Below are 19,405 nucleotides of genomic sequence, written 5' to 3'. Positions count from 1 at the left end.
ACACAGTGACCACCAGTATATATAGCAGTACGGTACGGAAGGCCACTGCTGTACCTACCTCTGTGTCGTCAAGTATACTATCCATCTACATTCTATACCTGTGGTGCATTTTAGTTTTGCAGTTTGCTGACACAGTGACCACCAGTATATATAGCAGTATGGTACGGAAGGCCACTGCTGTACCTACCTCTGTGTTGTCAAGTATACTATCCATCTACATTCTATACCTGTGGTGCATTTTTGTTTTGCAGTTTGCTGACACAGTGACCACCAGTATATATAGCAGTACGGTACGGAAGGCCACTGCTGTACCTACCTCTGTGTCGTCAAGTATACTATCCATCTACATTCTATACCTGTGGTGCATTTTAGTTTTGCAGTTTGCTGACACAGTGACCACCAGTATATATAGCAGTACGGTACGGAAGGCCACTGCTGTACCTACCTCTGTGTCGTCAAGTATACTATCCATCTACATTCTATACCTGTGGTGCATTTTAGTTGTGCAGTTTGCTGACACAGTGACCACCAGTATATATAGCAGTACGGTACGGAAGGCCACTGCTGTACCTACCTCTGTGTCATCAAGTATACTATCCATCTACATTCTATACCTGTGGTGCATTTTAGTTTTGCAGTTTGCTGACACAGTGACCACCAGTATATAAAGCAGTACGGTACAGAATTCCACTGCTGTACCTACCTCTGTGTCATCAAGTATACTATCCATCTACATTCTATACCTGTGGTGCATTTCAGTTGTGCAGTTTGCTGACACAGTGACCACCAGTATATATAGCAGTACGGTACGGAAGGCCACTGCTGTACCTACCTCTGTGTCGTCAAGTATACTATCCATCTACATTCTATACCTGTGGTGCATTTCAGTTGTGCAGTTTGCTGACACAGTGACCACCAGTATATATAGCAGTACGGTACGGAAGGCCACTGCTGTACCTACCTCTGTGTCGTCAAGTATACTATCCATCTACATTCCATACCTGTGGTGCATTTCAGTTGTGCACAGTATATATAGTAGTAGGCCATTGCTATTGATACTGGCATATAATTCCACACATTAAAAAATGGAGAACAAAAATGTGGAGGGTAAAATAGGGAAAGATCAAGATCCACTTCCACCTCGTGCTGAAGCTGCTGCCACTAGTCATGGCCGAGACGATGAAATGCCATCAACGTCGTCTGCCAAGGCCGGTGCCCAATGTCATAGTAGAGAGCATGTAAAATCCAAAAAACAAAAGTTCAGTAAAATGACCCAAAAATCAAAATTAAAAGCGTCTGATGAGAAGCGTAAACTTGCCAATATGCCATTTACGTCACGGAGTGGCAAGGAACGGCTGAGGCCCTGGCCTATGTTCATGGGTAGTGGTTCAGATTCACATGAGGATGGAAGCACTCATCCTCTCGCTAGAAAAATGAATAGACTTAAGCTGGCAAAAGCACAGCAAAGAACTGTGCGTTCTTCTTATTCACAAATCCCCAAGAGAGTCCAATTGTGTCGGTTGCGATGCCTGACCTCCCCAACACTGGACGGGAAGAGCTTGCGCCTTCCACCATTTGCACGCCCCCTGCAAGTGCTGGAAGGGGCACCCGCAGTCCTGTTCCTGATAGTCAAATTGAAGATGTCACTGTTGAATTACACCAGGATGAGGATATGGGTGTTGCTGGCGCTGGGGAGGAAAATGACAAGGAGGATTCTGATGGTGAGGTGGTTTGTTTAAGTCAGGCACCCGGGGAGACACCTGTTGTCCGTGGGACAAATATGGCCATTGACATGCCTGGTCGAAATACAAATAAAATCAGCTCTTTGTGTGGAATTATTTCAACACAAATGCGGACAACAGGTGTCAAGCCGTGTGTTGCCTTTGTCAAGCTGTAATAAGTAAGGGTAAGGACGTTAACCACCTAGGAACATCCTCCCTTATACGTCACCTGGACCGCATTCATCAGAAGTCAGTGACAAGTTCAAAAACTTTGGGTGACTGCGGAAGGAGTCCACTGACCACTAAATCCCTTCCTCTTGTAACCAAGCTCCTGCAAACCACACCACCAACTCCCTCAGTGTCAATTTCCTCCTTACACAGGAAAGCCAATAGTCCTGCAGGCCATGTCACTGGCAAGTCTGACGAGTCCTCTCCTGCCTTGGATTCCTCCGATGAATCCTTGAGTGTAACGCCTACTGCTACTGGCGCTGCTGTTGTTGCTGCTGGGAGTCGTTCGTCATCCCAGAGGGGAAGTCGGAAAACCACTTGTACTACTTCCAGTAAGCAATTGACTGTCCAACAGTCCTTTGCGAGGAAGATGAAATATCACAGCTCTCATCCTGCTGCAAAGCGGATAACTCAGGCCTTGGCAGCCTGGGCGGTGAGAAACGTGGTTCCGGTATCCACCGTTAATTCAGAGGCAACTAGAGACTTGATTGAGGTACTGTGTCCCCGGTACCAAATACCATCTAGGTTCCATTTCTCTAGGCAGGCGATACCGAAAATATACACAGACCTCAGAAAACGAGTCACTAGTGTCCTAAAAAATGCAGTTGTACCCAATGTCCACTTAACCATGGACATGTGGACAAGTGGAGCAGGGCAGACTCAGGACTATATGACTGTGACAGCCCACTGGGTAGATGTATTGACTCCCGCAGCAAGAACAGCAGCGGCGGCACCAGTAGCAGCATCTCGCAAATGCCAACTCATTCCTAGGCAGGCTACGCTTTGTATCACCACTTTCCATAAGAGGCACACAGCTGACAACCTCTTACGGAAACTGAAGAACATCATCGCAGAATGGCTTACCCCAATTGGACTCTCCTGGGGATTTGTGACATCGGACAACGCCACCAATATTGTGCGTGCATTACATCTGGGCAAATTCCAGCACGTCCCATGTTTTGCACATACATTGAATTTGGTGGTGCAGAATTATTTAAAAAATGACAGGGGCGTGCAAGAGATGCTGTCGGTGGCCCGAAGAATTGTGGGCCACTTTCGGCATTCAGCCACCGCGTGCCGAAGACTGGAGCACCACCAAACATTCCTGAACCTGCCCTGCCATCATCTGAAGCAAGAGGTGGTAACGAGGTGGAATTCAACCCTCTATATGCTTCAGAGGATGGAGGAGCAGCAAAAGGCCATTCAAGCCTATACATCTGCCCACGATATAGGCAAAGGAGGGGGAATGCACCTGACTCAAGCGCAGTGGAGAATGATTTCAACGTTGTGCAAGGTTCTGCAACCCTTTGAACTTGCCACACGTGAAGTCAGTTCAGACACTGCCAGCCTGAGTCAGGTCATTTCCCTCATCAGGCTTTTACAGAAGAAGCTGGAGACATTGAAGGAGGAGCTAAAACAGAGCAATTCCGCTAGGCACGTGGGAATTGTGGATGGAGCCCTTCATTCGCTTAACCAGGATTCACGGGTGGTCAATCTGTTGAAATCAGAGCACTACATTTTGGCCACCGTGCTCGATCCTAGATTTAAAACCTACGTTGTATCTCTCTTTCTGGCAGACACAAGTCTGCAGAGGTTCAAAGACCAGCTGGTAAGAAAATTGTCAAGTCAAGCGGAACGTGACCCGTCAACATCTCCTCCTTCACATTCTCCGGCAACTGGGGGTGCGAGGAAAAGGCTAAGAATTCCGAGCCCACCCGCTGGCGGTGATGCAGGGCAGTCTGGAGCGAGTGCTGACATCTGGTCCGGACTGAAGGACCTGCCAACGGTTACTGACATGTCGTCTACTGTCACTGCATATGATTCTCTCACCATTGAAAGAATGGTGGAGGATTATATGAGTGACCGCATCCAAGTAGGCACGTCAGACAGTCCGTACGCATACTGGCAGGAAAAAGAGGCAATTTGGAGGCCCTTGCACAAACTGGCTTTATTCTACCTAAGTTGCCCTCCCTCCAGTGTGTACTCTGAAAGAGTGTCTAGTGCAGCCACTCACCTTGTCAGCAATCAGAGTACAAGGTTACTTCCAGAAAATGTGGAGAAGATGATGTTCATCAAAATTAATTATAATCAATTCCTCCGTGGAGACATTCACCAGCAGCAATTGCCTCCAGAAAGTACACAGGGACCTGAGATGGTGGATTCCAGTGGGGACGAATTAATAATCTGTGAGGAGGGGGATGTACACAGTGAAAGGGGTGAGGAATCGGAGGATGATGATGAGGTGGACATCTTGCCTCTGTAGAGCCAGTTTGTGCAAGGAGAGATTGATTGCTTCTTTTTTTGGTGGGGGCCCAAACCAACCAGTCATTTCAGTCACAGTCGTGTGGCAGACCCTGTCGCTGAAATTATGGGTTCGTTAAAGTGTGCATGTCCTGTTTATACAACATAAGGGTGGGAGGGCCCAAGGACAATTCCATCTTGCACCTCTTTTTTTTTCATTTTTCTTTGCATCATATGCTGTTTGGGGACTATTTTTTTGAATTGCCATCCTGTCTGACACTGCAATGCCACTCCTAGATGGGCAAGGTTTTTGTGTCAGCCACTTGGGTCGCTTAGCTTAGTCACACAGCTACCTCATTGCGCCTCTTTTGTTCTTTGCATCATGTGCTGTTTGGGGACAATTTTTTTAATCTACCATCCTGTCTGACACTGCAGTGCCACTCCTAGATGGGCCAGGTGTTTGTGTCGGCCACTTGGGTTGCTTAGCTTAGTCACACAGCTACCTCATTGCGCCTCTTTTTTTCTTTGCATCATGTGCTGTTTGGGGACAATTTTTTTGAAGTGCCATCCTGCCTGACACTGCAGTGCCACTCCTAGATGGGCCAGGTGTTTGTGTCGGCCACTTGTGTCGCTTAGCTTAGCCATCCAGCGACCTCGGTGCAAATTTTAGGACTAAAAATAATATTGTGAGGTGTGAGGTGTTCAGAATAGACTGAAAATGAGTGTAAATTATGGTTATTGAGGTTAATAATACTATGGGATCAAAATGACCCCCAAATTCTATGATTTAAGCTGTTTTTTTAGGGTTTTTTGTAAAAAAACACCCGAATCCAAAACACACCCGAATCCGACAAAAAAAAATCGGTGAGGTTTTGCCAAAACGCGTCCGAATCCAAAACACGGTCGCGGAACCGAATCCAAAGCCAAAACACAAAACCCGAAAAATGTCCGGTGCACATCACTAATATTGAATATAATTGCATATTGGAAACCCTGTAAATGTTATCCTTTTAATCACATGAGTGTGAGAGTAAGGAACATATATAAATATGTGCAACGTGTGCCCTACAACAAAAAAAACATTATGGGGTATATTCAATTAAGGTCAAAACTGCCGTTTTGTTGAAAAGATGGCAGTTTTTTACTTTTTCTGGTCGGAAGGGGTTCCGACTTATTCAGTCCCCAGCATTTTTATACGACAAGATGGGGAATTCGACTTGTCGAATAGTAGGTAAATTGGCTGTATAGCTGCTGATTCGCGTGCTTCTGAGGGAAACGGGGCCAAATTTGACAGGTTTTGGCCCCATTTCCGACCATCTCAGTTCAACTTAAAAAAAAGTCGATTTGAGATGAAGGACCTAAGAGGAGAGAGGGGGGAGAGCCACGGGCAGACGGGGATAGCCGTGGACAGACGGGACAGCAGCGCTACAGCACAGTGCTGCAGGAGGATGTGTCATAGCCAGGGACGGATTGGCCATTATAGTTACCGGGAACTTCCCTGGGAGGCCGATGGTACTGTGGGGCCGATTGATGCATGTGTCCCCGCCCCCAGAGTGGAGACACTCATTGTTTGCAGCCAGTGCCTGTCAGCGGCCCCGCAGACTGGAGAAGCTCCGTGTTTCTGAAATTGCGAGACTGTTCACTTTCACTCTCCTCCAGCACACTGAATACTTTCTGAATACAAGCAGTGGCAGGTGGGGAGTTTATACCGATCAGTTTATACCGGCTCCAAAGGTTTGACACGCTGCAGCAGAGGTGCGGGAGCCGGGAGCACCCAGAAACACCCCCCCCCCTCTCCGATGGAACACATATGTTTATTTATTTTATTGTTACCACTGTCCCCCAGCCTCTGATCGTAGCACCTCCCCCGACGGCATTTTGCCTGTGAGAAGATGGCAGAAGCAATGTAATATAATTTCCATAATATCCATTTGGCTCCAACCCCTCCCTAAAGGCCCGCAAATCGCGGAAAAATGCGGCGGGGGGGCGGGGCTTAATTATGCAAGGTGCCTGGCTCAAACGAACACTTGAAGTCCTGCTGCAGACTCCAAGTCCAAAAGTGTCAAGTAAGTAAAAGTAGGTGCTCGGGATCAGCATTACCACCATGCAAATGCATTTGCAACGAATATATATATATATATATATATATATATATATAGGAACAAAGGATGAGGTAGTAAAAAGCGACCACTGGTGCAAAAAACATTTGTAAAACTAGGCAGTTATAAAAAATTGTTTACATTTATTACAATAGGCACTAAAACAAACCGAGTGTTTACAAAGTAAAAGTAGGTACAAATGCCATACATAAAAAAACATATATATATAAAAAAAATTGCATGGAAAGACTGGAAAGCATAAAAGGGGTACAAATGACAAAAAATACGTAAGAAAAAAAAAAAATTTTAAAAAGTTTTTTTAAAAGGTTAAAAAAGAGGAGTAAAGTATCTTAACTTAGTCACTGAGGTTAGATCAAGGCAGCATCCAACGCGTTTCGTCCTATCTGGACTTCATCATATATATATATTTTTTTTTTTTCTTATGTTCACCTTCAAAGGCAATATTTTTTTTAATATGGAAAGAATGTATGTATATATTATATATATATATATATATATATATATATATATATATATATATAATATGGATGGATGAAGTGCACTCAGCAAGGCTAGTTTTTTAGATGTAAAATAGTCACATGTATTTATTTTGTATAGTCGATGTTTGAAGTGGTAGTTATACTGGAGGTATGCTGATAATGTCTTGATAAAGGCCAATGCTTAAGGCCGAAACGTCAACTATACGAAATAAATACATGTGACTTTTTTTGCATTTAAACAAACTAGCCTGGTGAGTACACTTCATCCATCCATGTTTTATAGTAGACCGGTCTGTTCTGGCTATCATTCCTGAAGGTTTGGCACCCCAGCCTTTGTGAGTGTGCAGCTCCCCCTGGAAAAGTGAGTGAGTGTGTGTGTGTGTGTGTCTGTCTCAGTGCCGTAACTAGGTGTGGGCCAGCGGCGCGTTGCACACAGCGCATCTGCACTGAGGGCGCATCCGCTGGCACACACAAGAAGCAGGCAAGCAGGGTAATAGCATTTACCCTGTAGGCACCATCGTCGTCACTTTCCTCGCTAGCAGCCAGATATTTGAACAGCAGTGCTGCGCTGCCACTCCCACCAAGCATCCCTAGCCAGGCGACAGCGGGAGGACAGAGAGCGGCAGCGGAGGAGTCAGGACAGACTCCAGCGGCAGCGGGAGGACAGAGAGCGGCAGCGGAAGGCCAGACGGCAGCTGGAGAACAGAGAGTGGCAGCGGACGCCGGACGGACAGACGGCAGCGGGAGGGCAGAGAAGTGGAGCCCCCTGCAGCACAGTGCATATCGGCGTTGGGAGTGGTTCCAAACACCGGTGCGCTGCATCCCACCTCCCTAACTGAGCCGCTCAAATACAGGAAACGCTGTGTGACGGATGGTCCCAGGGCTGACTGCGCTGTGAGGATTTCTTTAAGTGCGCTGTCACAGTGGATGTGGAGAGGTTGTCAGTGTCAGGGGGGAGGGCAGGAAGGAAGGTGCTTGCATATAAGGGACGCTGTCTGCCGTAATGTGTAAAAAGGGGACGCTGTCTGCCGTAATGTGCAAAGAGGGGGACACTGTCTGCCGTAATGTGTAAAAAGGAGACGCTGTCTGCCGTAATATATAAAAAGGGGACGCTGTCTGCCGTAATGTTTAAAAAGGGGACGCTGTCTGCCGTAATGTGCAAAAAAGGGGCACTGTTTGCCGTAATGTGTAAGAAGAGGACGCTGTCTGTCGTTACGTGCAAAAAGGGGGACACTGTCTGCCGTAATGTGTAAAAAGGGGGACGCTGTCTGCCGTAATGTGTAAAAAGGGGACGCATTCTGCCGTAATGTGTAAAAAGGGTACGCTGTCTGCCGTAATGTGTAGAAAGGGGGATGCTGTCTGCCGTAATGTGTAAAAAGGGGGATGCTGTCTGCCGTAATGTGTAAATAGGGGACTCTGTCTGCCGTAATGTGTAAAAAGGGTCTCTACCTGGTGTAGTGGCGCTACTGTGCGGCGTAATTTGAATAATGGAGACTACTGTGACCCGTAGTATGATTTGGTATTATTTTGTGGCCACACCCCTTCCCCATGAAGCCACAACCCTATATATTTTCCGCACACCTACGGCGAGCACTGCCCCTATGTTGCATGGGGGGGCGCCAATGCCATTTCTTGCAACACAGCGCTTAAATGCCTAGTTACGGCACTGGTCTGTCTGTCTGTCTCTTATACCTGTTCTCCTGCCTGGAGGCTCCTGAAAATCAGGTGGCACTCCCGGCCCCCCAGAAGGGCAGGCAAGTCTCCTGGATGCGGTGTCTCCACCACCCCCCCACGGCAGGTAGAGAGAGTCGGGAAAGGAGCTGGCAGTGGCAGGTAGTGAGAGTCCGGACAGGAGCTGGCAGTGGCAGGTAGTGAGAGTCGGGACAGGAGCTGGGAGCGGCAGGTAGTGAGAGTCGGGACATGAGCTGGCAGTGGCAGGTAGTGAGAGTCGGGACAGGAGCTGGCAGTGGCAGGTAGTGAGAGTCAGGAAAGGAGCTGGCAGTGGCAGGCAGTGAGAGTCAGGACATGAGCTGGCAGTGGCAGGTAGTGAGAGTCGGGACAGGAGCTGGCAGTGGCAGGTAGTGAGAGTCGGGAAAGGAGCTGGCAGTGGCAAGTAGTGAGAGTCGGGACAGGAGCTGGCAGTGGCAGGTAGTGAGATTCGGGACAGGAGCTGGGAGCGGCAGGTAGTGAGAGTCGGGACAGGAGCTGGGATCAGCAGGTAGTGAGAGTGGGGGCAAGAGTTGGGAATGCTGAAAGTTGGGACGTGAGCTGGCAATGGCATGCAGTGAAAGTGGGGACGTGAGCTGGGAGTAGGGTTGCCACCTCAAGCATCATCGATTCCTGGAGATCCACCCCCCCTCGGCACCAAGCAATGTTCATGTAAATAAAATGATGTACAATATTTATAAAAAGTTTTACGTACAAACAATGTAAGTGAAACAGTGTGTCTATATAAATAGGAAAATAGTAGTTGCCACTTGGATAAATTACAGGCACTTGGTGCCTTAAAACTAGATTGTGTGAAAGAGGGAAGAACCATGGAAGAGTAAGTGTTGCACACAACCTAATCAATATCAGGCTAAAACAGGTTACACAAACAAATGCACGACTAAAAGGTGTCTGTTAGTGACTAAAAATATACATATATCTACAGTATATATAACTTGAGTCTCTATTTGTTTCATGCATGCTCATTATATTATAAATATATGTGTGACATGCCTGCCAGCTCTCGTTGCTCTTCTCACATGAGCCGGGCCGGCGTTACTTCACCACCGCAGCTTGGGGAAACGCTGAGAAAGAGCTGCCGATGGCATCATCACGGCAGCTTCGGCTCAATCTGTGGTCCGCAGGCGCAGCCCGGGCAAACGCTAAGGAAGAGCTGCCGATGGCAGAGTCACGGCAGCTTCAGCTCAGTCTGGGCTGAGCACAGTCTCGCTAGATTTGATGCCATCATCTCGCAAGACAGTCACTGTAGTTTACTGAGTTCCGCGGCTGCCAAGAAGCACTGCTGGTGCTCCCTGGGTCCCCTTATTCCTGGAGAATCCAGGAATCCGGGTGAAGGGAAAAGCCTCCTGGAGGGTTGCCACCAAATCCTGGAGAATCCAGGAAATCAGGGAGAGGTGGCAACCCTAGCTGGGAGAGGCAGGCTGTGATAATGGGGGCATAAGCTGGGAATTTTATCTCCCACCTCTTCACCATTTCATTATTCCATATTTCTCTCACTCATCCGCACACTCTCTCTTTACCTCCCCCTTTTTCCTGTCTCTCCTCATCTCTTTTCTTAATAATGGGGGTCATTCCGAGTTGTTCGCTCGTTGCCGATTTTCGCAACGGAGCGATTAAGGCAAAAATGCGCATGCGCATGGTTCGCGGTGCGCATGCGGTTAGTATTTTAGCTCAAAACTTAGTAGATTTACTCACGTCCGAACGAAGATTTTTCATCGTTGAAGTGATTGGAGTGTGATTGACAGGAAGTGGGTGTTTCTGGGCGGAAACTGTCCGTTTTCTTGGAGTGTGCGGAAAAACGCAGGCGTGTCAGGGAAAACCGCGGGAGTGTCTGGAGAAACGGGGGAGTGGCTGGGCAAACGCTGGGCATGTGTGTGACGTCAAACCAGGAACAAAATTGACTGAACTGATCGCTATTTTGAGTAGGTCTGGAGCTACTCAGAAACTGCTAAGAAATTTCTATTCGCAATTCTGCTAATCTTTCGTTCGCTATTCTGCTAAGCTAACATACACTCCCAGAGGGCGGCGGCTTAGCGTGTGCAATGCTGCTAAAAGCAGCTAGCGAGCGAACAACTCGGAATCACCCCCAATATCTTGAGGATCTGCTATTTCAAATTGAGGCCCAATCTTTGTTAATTTTAAAATTATTATTACTAAATTATAAAATAATTACTAGTCAAATAAATATCAGGCCATGGAAAATTAACATATTGCATCACAACATAAAGCATGGTAAAATGCCAGTAAAAATGCTGTTAGTCATTTTTAATAACATGGTCAGTAGAAATATTTTTTAACGGTTGGCAGACTGTTGTCCCAAGGTAGATAAGCTATTCTATTTAAGAGAGACTGCACCTACCCTAGATTAGAACAGTTTTTAAGGGACACCATTTTAAAAAAATTTGCCATGGATGCCATCAGCCCATGCTATGCCTCTATTTGCAGTGCACTCGAAGGGGTACATTTACTAAAATGGGAGTTCTATTTAAGATGGCATGATGCCCATAGCAACCAATCAGACTCTACTCATTTATCTAGCACCTTCTAGAACATTATACCTGTAATCTGATTGGTTGCTATGGGCAACATCCCATCTTAAATAGAACTCCCATTTTCGTAAATTTACCCCGCAGAGTAACGTGGTGGAATTTCACCACTAATTGCTATTGTTTTAATTTTTTATTGATGTATAGATATCCTCCATTAGTTAAAACGTAACCCTTAATAAAGACATTTTAAAAGGGTGTATCATTCAAAATTGTAATTACTAAGCAAAATATTTTAAAATAAAGGAAATAAGTGAAAAAGTAAGACAAATGCATGGTTTAAAATTATTGACTTGCTTTGTGTCGTTATATTTCTTCCTTAAGTTTTTTACATAAACTGTTGGGTGTAATATCAGGATTGTTTTTTTAAGGTCTTTTTGTTATAAATGATGGGGGAAATGTAACCTTTCCCGAAAAAGTTAACAAATTCTTCCCTTACTTAAATGCAGAGGGTTGTATTTAAATTGTTATCCTGTTATGTTATCTTCCCCATACAAACATACAGTTTCTCCAGGTATAGTGATGTAGTAATTCTGCCTACTCTGGTGTTGGCTCCACCTACAGTTGATTTGGTGCCGCCCATGTGAGGCCACTTCCAGAAATATTTCCAGGGCCACTTTTAGTCCCCAATCCGTCCCTGGTCATAGCCACTGCTCACGGCAGCGTCCACCCGACTCTAGCAAGAGAGGTCCCGCTAGCTGGAGCGGGGTGGACGCTGCCATGAGGTCTGGCGGCTGTGCCATATCCTCCTGCAGCGCTGCTGTTCCCTGTCTGCCCCCCGTCTGCCCGCGGCTTTCCCCCCTCTCCCCCCTCTCTGGTCTCTCATCTCAATTCGACTTTTTTAAAGTCGAATCGAGATGGGCATTGAATAGCCCTAGTCGGATCGATTCTGACACATGAATGTTGTAATGGATCCAACCCTAATTGAATATATTGCTATATTTGTGTAGGCAAGGCCATTAGCACATAATGGACAGTGTTTATTATCCTTTATGATGTCTATTCAACAAAGGTACATGTATCACAAACCACTAAACAGCACTGATTTTTTTTTATACTTTTTTTTCTCAGCTGCTGCACCAAGGAAAAAGTCTCCAACAAGTTGTGCATTCAAACGGGTGTGGAGGAGGCTGGTGAGTAGAAAAAACACCCAACATTACATGCCTCTCCATGGGTCAGTAGGCTGCAGTAATATAACTGTAATGTCACATAGCATCAATACCATTACCATTATGATATTAAGGCCTGCTACCTATTGCATATTGTAATTATTATATAATGTAATTATGACACAAACATCAGTGATTATTTTACTGCCCTACTTAAACACACTGATATGTAAAGTAGTATTTAAAAAGAAAAAAGTTCCCCTGAAAAACGACATTAAAAACCATGCTTAAATTGTGGAGTCCCTACTGAACACACCTGTCATCAAGCGTGGATATCTTTAACACATGCATTGTTACATGGACAAAATTAGTACAATAGTAACAGTATTTTTTTTTCAGAGTACAAATATGTTTTCTTAGCTTTTTTTTTACTTTTCCGAACCATGGGCCTAATTCAGAACTGATCGCAGCAGCAAATTTGTTCTCTAATGGACAAAACCATGTGCACGCTGGGGGGAGATATTACATGTGCAGAGAGAGTTAGATTTGGGTGGGGTGTGTTCAAACTGAAATCTAAATTACAGTTTAAAAATATAGCAGCCAGTATTTACCCTGCAAGGAAACAATATGACCCACCCGATCTTACTCTCTCTGCACATGTTATAGGTACACCCCCCCTTCAGTGCACATGGTTCTGCCCATTAGAGAACAAGTTTGCTGTTACAATCAGGTCTGAATCAGGCTCCATTTCATGTTTGGATTCCTCCACCACTCCCCCCACCATCACCAGCACCTGAGGTTTTAGCCAAACATGTTGGCTTGGAGACCTATTCTGAGGAGGGAGGAGGACAATGAGGACACACTCATCCTTACTTCCATGTAGCAATGAGCGGGTCTGGTTCTCCGAGAACCAGACCCATCCAAACTTTTGGATCCAAATCCGGATCTGAGTCCGGGTTGGGGTTTCCCACCAGACTCTAAGCCCATAATGAGGCAAAACATCATCATCCACTGTCAGATTCTCACGGGGTTTTGGATTCTGTAAAGGTCCCGGTGATCAGCACCATTTTCACTCTGGCTGTGGAGAGTGTCCTGAACAAACGTGTCCATCTCAGTGCTGGGTTGTGTGGTGTAGGGAGTGGGATGGGCTAAGTGTGATCTGTTCATACATCCAGGGGCTCTGCCCCAGTGTTAATTAAAACCCAGTACTCTGTATATCTAGCAGCTGGTGTGTCTAACAACTCAAGGGACTGCTGTGTCCTATCAGTATCAGTCCAGTGGTGCTCTGTCTGTCATCTTCTGTATCTTTTGTATCTGACAAAGGGCTGCTGTGGTCTCCAGGGGTGCTCTGTCTGTCCCAAGGTGCTCTGTCCGTATTATTATAAAAAAAATAAAAACAAATTGACATTCCTTTTTTTGTACTGTACCCCAGTATACTGTACATCCATGGACTGGTATGTTTGACAAGGGGCAGATGTGTCCATTTATTTATACATCCATCCATGGGTTCTTCATCTGTCCTAGGGAGCTCTGCCCATAGCGTCTAAAAAATAAATAAAAACAAAAACATTTACATTCTTTTTTTAGTGCTATACCCCAGTATATCCAGGGGTTTGTGTATCTGACAAAGGCCAGCTGTGTTTATCCATCCAGGGGTGCTCCATCCATCCCAATGTACTCTGTCCCTCCATCCAGGGGCTTTGCCCCAGTGTTAATAAAAAATAGAACCTAATAAAACATAACACTGTAGGTGAAAGTGCATTATTGATGTCTTTGCATTATTGATGTCTTTGTGACTCATTATGTTACATATTGTGTGTTACTGCAGGTAATACATTTTTGGTACAAATTGTGGTGTGTGCTATAACCCACTTGTTGATAGAAATGGAGGACGAACAATTGAGAGGAGATCATGAACCACATACTAGTGCTGAAGTTGCTACCACTATGCCTGACAATGCAAGTCCATCAACATCATCAGCTAAGGCCGATGCCCAAGGGCATAGCTGGCGTAAGTCAGGACATGTAAAATCAATGAAAAAGTAAAAGTCGGATTAGTAAAATTCAGATTAGAGCAATAACTAAGAAAAAATGTTGTTTATACAATAAAGACTGCTACCAATGCCACCAATGATAAATAAAAAAAATTGTAAAACAACAAATTCATTTAAATTACTAATCAATTCTTCCATCCACTATATACATACTCTACCTCCCTTGTGCACCTGAGCTAGTTTTTGATAAAGATCTGTGTCAGACTATTTGTGCTGATTTTGGTTTCATATTTAGAAAAAAAAGCTAAAATCTCATGATGTTGGACTTTTGTTTATTCCTAGGGTATTATTATCCCCAATAACATTAATCAACAAGCATTGCATGCAATTTTGACCAGAGTACAAATAATGAAAAATATATATTATACAATATGTATGTGTGTGTGTGTGTGTGTGTGTGTGTGTGTGTGTGTGTGTGTGTGTGTGTGTGTGTATATATATATATATATATATATATATATATATATATACCAGTTCCCTTAAAACAAAGGAGAGGTGGCCCTCATCCAGTCTTGAATAAAGCTGGAAAGATGCTGTTTTAATCACAATGTTTCAAAGCTCACATGCTTTGTCATCAGGTGCACTATGCACCTGATGACAAAGCATGTGAGCTTTGCAACGTTGTGATTAAAACAGCATCTTTCCAGCTTTATTCAAGACCGGATGAGGGCCGCCTCTCCTTTGTTTTAAGGGAACTGGTATGGTATACAATTGCTTTTTGGAAGGCACCCCGGCATTTCAACTGGAACCCTGAGTGCCACTTCTACATGTCTGTCTAGTGTCTATATATATATATATATATATATTTAGATGCTGTAATAATCTATACAGGTTATTTTCAGCCTCAATGTAGGGGATCAGTTCCTGAAAGGCATGTTTGAACTGGAGAAGGATCCCCCTGTTGGAGTAGTTTGGCAATAATGGGTGGACTGTCTCAGTTTGCTTCAGCCAGCTTAACGCAATGCATGTACCATGTAAATAAATATTTATGGTTGTTTTTACCCCTTTAAACAACATTTTATGTATTAATTAAACAAATTTCTACTTTATTGCAGACATTCTGGCAGAGAGGGAGTGAAATTGCACCAAGTCCTGGCTGTGGCTCCCTTATATGGAATCCAAAACCTGCAAGATTTGATGCTGGATGAAAACAATATTGTGAAGTGGTCAAAATTGACTGAAAATGAGTGGAAATTAATGTTATTGCTTTCCGTGTTGACCTTGTTTGGGTGGGCCTAATGGCCATGTTGACATATTTCCTGTATTAACCTAGTCACTGTTGACCAATAGGTGTTGACCTACTGTGTGTCGACCCTGAGTCCCATACCCTTTTAAGAGGTAAGGTACATTAATGTAAGTGTGTTCTTTAACATATGTAGGTACACTATTTAGTGATTACATTATGGGCAACTGGTTTGGTTACTGGATTTTTTAACACTTACATGTAAGTATACTATTTTTAGGGGTTACATTATTGTAAATGGGATTTTAAACTTATATATATATATATATATATATATATATATATATTTTTAGATATGTTTGTTTATTATAAATGGGGTTTTACAGTGCATTTTTTTATTTTTTAACGAAGTGTCACCTATATGAACCTGGTCTATTTTTTGGCAATTTATTTAGTAAAGTTTTAGATGTAATTTAGAACTCGCACCTTATTACATTGACCGAGTTTTATACACAAAATTGTAAAACACCTGGATGCAAGTCTGTCCACTGCGAGTTGTGGGATTGCGGAAAACATGCGAGTTTGCATGTTCTCGCACCATATTACATTGTCCAGGTTAAAAAATGTGTGCGTTTGATAATTAGCTCACATTTTTTTCAAATTTTCACCCTATTACAACTAGCCCTAAGAGGGGAATGTAATAGGGCGTGAGAATTAGGAAGTGAGAGATTCACCTGTTTTTTTTACATGGCAATCATTTACATGGCAAAACCAACCTGGCTTAGCCAGGGCCAATTCTGGTGGGTGGGGGGGTCCTAAGGGGGCATGCTGCTCCAGTGAGACAGCAGACAGCTCCCAAGGCAATGTATCTGACCCACCTGTCTGCCATCAGCTGGCTCCGATGCTGTACAGGTGAGCTCCAGTACCTGGGATCTCTCCTATGTCGGCTACTGTCTTAAATTATCTTATTTGCCATGCAGTGCAGTGAACTGTACAAGCTATAGAATCGCACTGTGCTCCCAGTTAGCAGTATCAACCTCCGTTTTGCCTCCCAGATGGGGGGATTTGGTGTAGCTTATAGGGGGGTGTAGTGCAGTGATGTACAGTAGTGTAGCATATAGGGTATGTGGTATAGTAATGTATTGCAGTATATAGGGGCATGTAGTGCACTGATGTGATGTAGCATTTAAGGGGAATTAGTGTAGCATATAGGGTATGTATTGCAGTGCATAGGGGCATGTAGTGTAGTGATGTAGTTCATCATGTAGGGGATGTAGTATAGTGATGTAATGCAGTGGATAGGGGAATGTAGTGCAGTGATGAAATGTAATGATATAGGGCCTAATTAAGACCTGATCGTAGCCCTGCAAAATTTTTGATAATCTGATTATTTTAGTCTGACAGGGTTTCTTTGTTTTTCTGTTTTGTGTTTTTTTTTTATGTGTGTGTTTTTTGTTTTTTTTTTTGGGGGGGGGGGGGGTGCTGCCAAATTACTGACTCGCCCCGGATTATGAAAATCCTAGTTTAGGCCCTGGTTTTGCCATGTAAATGATTGCCACCTTAAAAAAAAGGAGAACTCTCACAAAATCTCTGATTTCCTAATTCTCACTCCACATTATATTACCCTCTAAAAACTCAAAAAATCTCACATTTGTTTTATTTTGGACTGATATTACTGATTTAAATGATGTGTATATTTTTTTCATCAATGGGGAAGTTTAATAGGGTCTGAGATTTTTGTGTGGGACACACTCATACTTTGTTGCACATTAAAAGGTGCAAGTTTGTCCCAAAACTTTGCCAATGCAATAGTCTGTGAGTTTTTAAGTTAAAGCACATTAACTGCAATTTTATCATGCAAGGAAAAGGAGTTGTAATTGAATATATCTGGGTATAAAAGTCCAAGACTACACCACCCTTGTCATCAAGTGGTAAGCTTTCGAACCTACAGTATTTGAATTATGGGGCTAATACAAAGTTGATCGCAGCAGCAAATTTGTTAGCAGTTGGGCAAAACCATGTGCACTGCAGGTGGGGCAGATATAACATGTGCAGAGAGAGTTAGATTTGGGTGGGTTATTTTGTTTCTGTGCTGTTTTATTTTTACACTGCAATTTAGATTTCAGTTTGAACACACCCCACCCAAATCTAACTCTCTTTGCACGTTATATCTGCCTTCACTGCAGTGCACATGGGGGGTCATTCCGAGTTGATCGCTCGCTAGCAGTTTTTAGCAGCCATACCAACGCATTGTCGCCACCCACCAGGGAGTGTATTTTCGCTTTGCAGAAGTGCAAATGCTTGTACAGCAGAGAGGCTGCTAAATCATTTTGTGCAAAACAAGACCAGCCCTGTAGTTACTCTTTGTGTGCATTGATTCTAACAATAGAGGGACGGCTTTTGACGTCACACACCCGCCCAGCGTTTGCCCAGCCAAGCCTTTGTTTTTCCCGACACGCCTGCGTTTTTCTAAGCACTCCCTAAAAATGGTCGGTTGCCACCCAGAAACGCCCACTTCATGTCAATCTTCCTGCATTCTGCCGTGTGACTGAAAACTTCACTAGAACCTGTGCAAAACCACAAAGGACTTTGTACCCGTACGTTGTGCGTGCGCATTGCGGTGCATGCGCAGAAATGCCGATTTTTAGCCTGATTGTTGCACTGCGAACAACGGCAGCTAGTAATCAACTCGGAATGACCTTCATGGTTTTGGCCAACTGCTAACAAATTTGCTGCTCCGATCAACTCTGAATTACCCTCTATATCCAAAGTGTTAGATAGATGTGCTACTCTAAAGGAAATCATGCTCATTGACTTCTAAATTGTTACTAAATGATATGATAATAACAAGGCCAACGATATTATAATATTTAAGAAAAAAGCAACCAAGTTTAAAATTGAAACACTAATTGAGAGTGTTTGCTGAAGCCACATTTACTAAAAAAAAGACTTCATACAGAGTCAAGGATTTATTTATTTTCTTTTATATATATATATACTGATTTCATTTGCTGTCAATAATTGTGATTCTAACATAATTACGTGTACAAAATAACGTCAAATAAAATGTATATCATGTTTTATGTTCTTTAAATGATTACATGAAAATGAGTAATCTTGAAATTAAGACTTGAAAAGTTATATCTAATGACATAGGATACTTAATCCAGTGGCCTCAGGAAAAAAAATCAGATCATTTGTAATGTTAAAACACTAAAAATAAACATACATTTAAGAAATGCATTGTGACTTTCTATTTTCATGTTCTTGCTCTGTATTTGCCATTCCCACAGCCTAACCCTAACCTGCCCACTTAGTGCCTAACCCTAACCTCCTCCCGGTGGTGCCTTAATCTAAACCCCCCATCCCTGTAACCTCACCCTAATCCTCTCCCTTAGCACCTAAACCTAACCTCCCCTCCGGTGGTGCTTAACCCTAACACCCCCTCCTCGCAGCCTAAAACTAACTTCTCCCACCCCCGCAGCCTAACCCTAACCCCCCTTGGCTGGCACCTAACCTAACCCCCCTCTTGGCCCTAACCCTAGCCTGCCCAATATACTTACGGTCAGGATGCCGGCTGTCGGGATTCTGCCATCGGCATTCTGACAGCTGTTGGGATTCCGGCATCAGGATTCCAACTGCCAGTATCCCGAAAGCCGGCACCTTCACTGTATCCCCTCTCTTTAAATAGTTACTAGGGATAAGCGGGTTCGGTTCCCGAGGAACCAAACCCCTCAAACTTTGTGATCCGATATGGGATCCGAGTCCGGCTTGGAACTTCCTGCCTTCCTCGGATACCAAAATGAGGCAAAAAGTCATCATCCTGCTGTCGGATTCTCACGGGTTTTGGATTATAAATAAGTCCCCATGATTGGTGCCATCTTCACCCCAGCATTGGAGAGTGTACTGGATGGATGTGTCCATCTGGAGTACTGGGTGGTGTGGCGTAGTGTGGGGTGGGTGCTCCGTCTGCTGTGTTTGAAAGGAGTGCTCTCT

The sequence above is a fragment of the Pseudophryne corroboree genome, chromosome 5, assembly GCF_028390025.1.
Source record: "Pseudophryne corroboree isolate aPseCor3 chromosome 5, aPseCor3.hap2, whole genome shotgun sequence".
In the NCBI taxonomy this organism is placed as follows: domain Eukaryota; kingdom Metazoa; phylum Chordata; class Amphibia; order Anura; family Myobatrachidae; genus Pseudophryne; species Pseudophryne corroboree.
This window is presented reverse-complemented; position numbering follows the sequence as displayed.